Source organism: Pteropus medius, unplaced genomic scaffold (genome assembly GCF_902729225.1).
Source record: "Pteropus medius unplaced genomic scaffold, Ma_sr-lr_union100, whole genome shotgun sequence".
Classification (NCBI taxonomy): domain Eukaryota; kingdom Metazoa; phylum Chordata; class Mammalia; order Chiroptera; family Pteropodidae; genus Pteropus; species Pteropus medius.
The window spans coordinates 5,691,863-5,698,725 of NW_024350923.1; positions in this window are offsets into that span (position 1 = coordinate 5,691,863).

Consider the following 6,863-nt stretch of genomic DNA (forward strand, 5'->3'; position numbering starts at 1 on the left):
TGTTTTAAGCCCACCTGGATGTGACAAGTTTCTACCAAATGCTGGCTCCTCATGCTGCTTAGTATACTCTTGCCATCGCCCCCATGAAGCCCACATCCAAAGCGTGATACGTGCCTGAGGGAGGGTTCTGTGCTTTACAAGCACTCAGGTAGGTGGTTCACTCTCCCCATTCGCAAATGATGTTATGTCACTTGGCTGGGGCCTGAAGAAGCCCTGGGGAGCCTGCTGCCAGCTCCTCCTAGATCTGCTGAATGGGCAGGACTTTGTGTACACACACTCAGCCGCCGTGGGAACCCTGCAATTAATGAGGATTTATAAAACAGGATTTAATTTACTAAAATTGGCTTTTTTTTGCAACTCTTCAGTCTGTGTTTAAGGGCCTGAGTGTGGGTGGGGAGGCTGAGCTCCTGAGCCATGAGACAGCTGGGGCGTCCAGCATTTCTGACCCAACAGACACTCAGGCCATCGCCCCACCCACTGCCTCCCCCTGCAGCCTGCACCCCATGTCCAGGGTCTGATGCCTCAGCCAGGACCTGGGCTGTTCTTGCTGGAAGGGTTTTCAGACTCCCTGGTGGCTGAGGGGGCAGGACCCCGAAGGACATTTGGGAGGGATTAGAAGCAAGGAAGGCTGAGATGGAGAAAAACCGTGAACGGGTATTCGACTTCCTTCTTCTCAGCCTGGAGCCTCTTCCTGGCTCTAGGATGGGTCGAGTCTGTTCCTCTCCAACTTCACGGCTGCTTCCCCCCACGGGGCCCTGTGATCACCACACGGGGACTGACTCAGCCCTTCCTTCCCCTCCCAGCCTCTTCTTCCTGGAAATCATCCCGCTGGCAGGCCCAGCCCTCATGGGCCCAGGGGGAGAGAGTCGGAAGCCCCCTCCTCCTGGGGACTCCTCTGAGGTCAGCTTGGGAGGATGAAGGGAACTGCAGGAAGGACCAGGCTGGAGCCAGCTCTCCACGGTCCCACCTACCCAGGCACTTGGGTCCCTGGGAGGCAGGTGAGATTATGAGAACCAGGAATCCCGGGGCAGGTCTGGGAGCAGAGGGTCACAAGGGAAGGGCGGTGATAATTTTGAGAAAATTTAAGAGCAGTGAGAGGAGACAAGGTCCCTCGAGGAGCCTCAGCTCCACCCCCTCCCACCCCCCAGGAAGCCTCCTCCATCCCAGCCTGAGCTCGGCCTGCGGGGCTCTGTGGCCTGAGCCAACCCCAGGATTTTTCCTTAATTGTTTCTTGTTTCCTTCCTCCCCTGGGTACTGGCCAAGTCTAGCCCTGCCCTCCTCGCTCTTCATCCCCCTTCAGAGAACTCTGACCCGGCAGAGGCAGGGCTTCGAGTCGAGCGTCCCCTTGGAACTACCCCAGCTTCTGCCTTAGAGCCCTCCTTGGGAGTTGGGTGGCAAGGCCTTGCTGGGGGACTTTCCTTTGGGTCTGGGGTTTGTCTCCTGGCCCAAGGCCGTGGGGGTTTCCAGAGTGGCGACAGCCCTGTCCTAGCAGGGACCGGCCCATGCACATCCTCCCAGAAGCCCCTGGGAGTGCCCAAGCTGCCTTGTCGTCCTTTGGCCCGGGAAACAGAGTCAACAGAGTCAACACCCTACCCCTTCAAGGCACCTACCTAATCATGATTCGTTTTGAAAACTCATATTTGCGTCAAGCTTGTGTCCAGGGTTGTGCTGGACGGGAGAAGACACAAATGGCCAAGGCTGGGGCCCCAGCTCTCAGAGAACAAAGAGCTCCGAGTAAAACAAATAACTAGGTCTAAAACGGTATGTTTTGTGCCATAATGGAAGTCCTTGAGGACAGAGGCCGGCCTTGGCTCACCTCTATCTAGCCCGGGCCAGCACGCATGAGGCTCAGTCTGTGACTACGAATTGAATGAAAAGCCAAAAAGAACAGCAGTGAGAAGGATTTGTTCTGTTAGAGATGGGGAAACGGGAGAGTTGGGAAGGCTTCAAGGAGGAGATGATATTTCAGCAGAGTATTAATGGATGAGTAGGAGTTTGCCAGGTAGACAAAGGGAAGAATATTCCAGGGACAGCAGGCAGAGGCAGAGGCAGAGGCAAAGGCCAGGAGGAGTAAAGGTAGATACATGACGCGATGACCGGTGGACAATGGCATAGTGGGCAGAGAAAGCACTGTTTTCTTTGCCCATCATCCCTCTGTCTTATTCTGGCGGCTGCCCGTCAATCTTCCAGAGTCTCCACTGTGACTGAGCCCACCCTCGCTCTCTAAAAATGGGTCTGAGGTCTAGGCCGAGCCAATTTGAGGCATAGGAATAGTTCAGGAATGAGCATGTGACACCTACGAGCTTCAGCTTGGGGACTTGCCTGGACTTTTAGAATTACAAGTGCCAAGATGCAAACCAAGGACTGCTGGTGACCGACCAGCTCTGCCACCCTGAGGAAAGATCATTTCTGAGAATAAAGCCAGCACAGAGAAAAGCAGAGCCGAGAAAACGAACCTCAATGGCATTACTTATACCGCTGGATCCCGCCATGCCTGAAGCAGACATCCATTATACAGACGAACGAATTACGATTTTCGTCTAATGCAGTTGGAATTGAGTTTCTGTCACTTGCCACTGAGACTCTTGACCATTAAAGAATGATTAAAGGCAGGCGATAGCTCACAACGGCCGCTGACTGCCATGGGAAGGGAGTCCAAGATCCTGACAGAGGCACGACATGATTGGAATTATATTTTTTTCATTTAAATATTTGTTTGACATGATAAAGATTTCATGCCTCTCAACATTTAAAAGTCATAAGAGGTAAAAAGTCTTTCTCTTACCCTTGTTCCCCAGGCACCAATTTTCCTTCTTAGAGACAACCAGCGTTGTATCAGTTTCTTGTAAACACTTCTAGAGATAGGCTTTACGTGTGCAAGCAAAGCCCCTCCCATCTTTTTCACACGAATGGCAATGAATGGCAATGTTTAGACAAGTAGAACCCCAAAGTACAGCAGGCCCTGGTAGGGATGGAGGGAGGGCAGGCCCCATCGTCAGGGGGAGTAGGGTGGCTTTGCGGGGCCACAGGAAACCACATTTCATTGAGCCTCTGCTATTCACACGTATTGTGCCTTGCTTTTTTCAGTTAACATTATATTTTTTCAGTTGACATTGTACTTACAGCCACTCCATATCAGCACACAGTGTGTATCCTGGGTTTCTCTTTTTGACGGCAGCATAGTATTCCAGCGCAGCATAATGCATGTAAGTCGGTCTCAGCTGATGACCGTTTGCGTTGTTCCCAGGCCTTTCCTATGACAAGCTACACCACAGGGAGTCGGTCATCTTGTGCACGAGAGCACAGCTTTGAAATAAGTTCCTAGGGACTTGGGGGATCAAAGGGCACGTGCAGTTGTCATTTGGTCAGCTCTGTCAGCTTGTTTTTCTCAGGGGATATGCCAGGTACCAGGTCCCCCGCACAGACCACGGGACTTGGTTCTCCTTACTCTTTTTGATTTGTGTCTGTCTGAAAGGTAAACACTAAACGCGGCCAAAGGAACCTCGGCGTAGTTTTAGTTTGTGTTTCTCTCGCTAGGGGTGAGTTCGACCGTCTTTTCAGAGGCTTCGGGGCCGTTTGAATTTCCTTTTCCATGACATGGCTGCAGAATTGCACTTAGAAAGTTGGCTTCGGAGAAGGCGACCTGGAGGGAGGCGGGGGACACTTTGAGAACAGTTGGTTCAGGGGAGAGACAAAACTTGACTCTGAGCTGTGGGGTAAAAGCCAGAGTTGGAGGTAATGAGGTCAAAAGATTGAAATCTGGTGACAGACCAGGGCCATGGAGGGAGGGGAAGTGGGGGTCAGGCTCACCCCAGGGTGATAGCTTGGGTGACTCCCAGGGAGGGGCAGGGGAGGACAGGGAGAATAGTGGGGCCATTAATGGAGATGGAGGATTCTTGGGGTGAAGACGATGTGCCATCCCCACTTTCTCTACCTCACATCGTGATTGATGCAAATCGCCCATCTGATGGCCACATGCCCCCGCTTAACATGCTTCAGTGCCACAAACCCTGGGCAGGGCCCCTGCTGGCCTCTCCAGCCTCAATCTCCCTCTGTTCCGAACACCGAACATGGGCCTATCGGCCCTTCGGCCATGCCCAGACCCCCGAGGCAGGCTCCTTCCACGTGTTCTTCCCTTCACCTCACCCGGTGACTTCCTGCGCATCCTGCGGTTCTCAGCTCACTATGCTGCACTCAGGAAAGCCTTCCAGACCCCCGGTAGATATCAAGTGCCCTCGTCATATCTTTGGAGAAACTCTGGATCACTGTCCTCTCTGTGCCATCATCATTTGACTCATGTCCACCCCGTAACCACTGGACCGTAACCACCACTGCCCTAGAGGGCGTGCCTGATAGTAGAGACGCGATGAAGTAATGAATAGACGGCAGGATGCTGGGGATAGCGAAAAGGGGGCTGTGGGAGACAAGGGTTCAGGAAGTCGAAGAGCCTGGACTCAAGAGACATCGCTGTGAGGCACAAACAGCAGCTTTTGTGAGACCGACTCCCAGGGAGGACATTACAAACACGACAGGATGTAGAGCACTGAGGAGCGGGGTGCGTGGTGGGTGGTGGTGGTGGTGGTGGTGGTGGTGGTGGTGGTGTGTGTGTGTGTGTGTGTGTATACATATATGTTTTTTCTTTCTTCTAGAGTAAATCCAGCAGAAGATTTCAAACATGATGTGGGAGTGGACGTGACAAAGAATTCTCTGAGCCCTCCGGCTCCTGACCCCTAGCCCTTTGACACCCATCCCCAGAGGTGAACCACTGTCACCAGAAATATTCTAAGGGGCAGAACATCTGAAGGGGACTTGGGTCCTCAGGGGGAAAGTGGGCCCTGGGGACAGCCCTCCGGAATCAGGACTGGCTGTGCCTCTAGGCCCTGGCCCAGTGCTCCTCCTGCTGCTACCTGCTTCGTGGGCCCACCACTGCCTCCGATGGTCAGACTCCTGGGCTCTCAGAGAGCAGCGAGCAGGGATCAGGGGTCAGCAGGGTCACAGGGAAGCAGCTGTCCCTGAAACCTCTGAGAGGCCCCTGGGCCGGGGCAGCTGCAGGGCTCAGCTGTCAGGCAGGCTCTGGGCAGGGAGGAGTCTGGAGCCTGAGGAGGGGGGTGGATCTGGGTCGGGGAACTGGATCTGGCCCCGGCCCACGTGGCTCCAAAAGCAGGCCAGCCCCTAGGCCCCTGGGGCCCTGGCATTTCCAGGACAGCCCCAGAGGGAGCAGAGATAAGAGTGGCCATTCAGGGGTAGAAAACCTAAAATGCCAAAGGCCAGGGTGTCAGAGAGGCCCAAACACCAGAGCACAGCCAACTGAATCCCGCCTCAGGGATGGCCACCTTGGTGACCTCCGGACAGCGAGGCCAGGAGTGTCAGCTTCGCCTCTGGTCTCCCCTCTCCTTAGCTGGCCCCCCAGTTCCTCCCAGTTCTGCGCCAGTCCTTTCCTAGGGTGCTGGTTGGCTACTGCCCCTCCACTACTCAGAAGTCTTCAGAGATTCGCTGGGGTGTATAGATCAAGTTCAAACGCCTTCGCAGGGCATTCTGGACTCCTCAGTCTGGCTCTAAGCACCGTCCAGGCCTGTCATTCTTTCCCTCCCTCTCTCCCTCTGTCCTTCCCTCCTCCTCCCTCTTCTCCTTTCCTCTCTCCCCCCCATCCCTTGCATTCCCTTCCTTCAAAAATCTGAAGCCCCATCTATCATTCCTAGGTATATAAACACTTGAGAGTGAAAACATGCTCATGCAAAAGCTTGAGCAGGTGTTCATAGCAGCATTACTCACGATAGTCAAAAAGTGGAAACAACCCCAACGTCCACCCTCTGATAAATGAATGAATAAAGTATGGTATATCTGTACAATGGAATATTACTCAGCCACAAAAAGGATTGGAGCACTAACACGTGCTACAACATGGAGGAACCTTGGAAACACGATGCTAAGTGATAGAAGCCACATGCAAAAGAGCACGCGTTGTATGATTCCGTGTTTGTGATATGCCCAGAATAGGCAAATCCACAGAGACAGAAAGTAGGTTGGTGGTCCTCAGGGAGTGGGAGTGAGGAAATGGAGAGTGACTGCAGATGGGTATGGGGTTTCTTTTTAGGGTGATGAAAATATCTTGGAATTAGATAGTGCTGATGTGTGCACAATATTGTGAATGTATTAAAAAGCTCTGGGCTGTACACATTAAAATGGTGAAGTTTATATTATTGTTATATCTCAATTATCAATTTTTAAAACGTTAAAAAAAAATCTAACCACCTCAGTCAGTCAAGGCCTTTCATGTCTAGTCAGAGGGTTCATAGTCTGGAGAGGCCACGCGTGTCCACCCAGGCCTGGCTCTCAGGTGGCTCAGCCACGAGCCCCACGCTCAGGGGAAAGGAAACGTGTGCCAAATAAAGTGACAACTCAACCCAAACTGCCCAGGCTGGGAAAGGAAACACCAAGCCCGAAGTGGCTGCAGAAGGAGAGCAAGATGGAAGGCCCAGGGGACAGTCATGGCCCCGCCCTGGCCGTCACCCCCGTGTCCCCCACCGCCCCAATCCTCCGTCCCCGTTCTTGGCATCCACTTGGGTTCCCACGCAAGGGAACTATGAGGGGCTTTTGTTTCCCTCAGCAGCTCTCCCTTGACCTTTCTAGACAGAGCCTGAATCCTAAAAGGCAGCTACGCAGGGGTTAAGGGAGGGCAGCCTCAGGCTCCTCCCCAGAGTGAGGAAGAGACAAAGGGCAGGGCTGGGGCGGGGCTGGGCCTCTGAGGTGGGGAAGGTGAACTTTGTTAAGAGCTTCAACCTTGGGCTCCTGTCTCAAGGGCACAGGGCACAAACAGGACCAGGGAGATTTTATCGAAAGGGCTTCTGAAGCAGGTGGGGCCC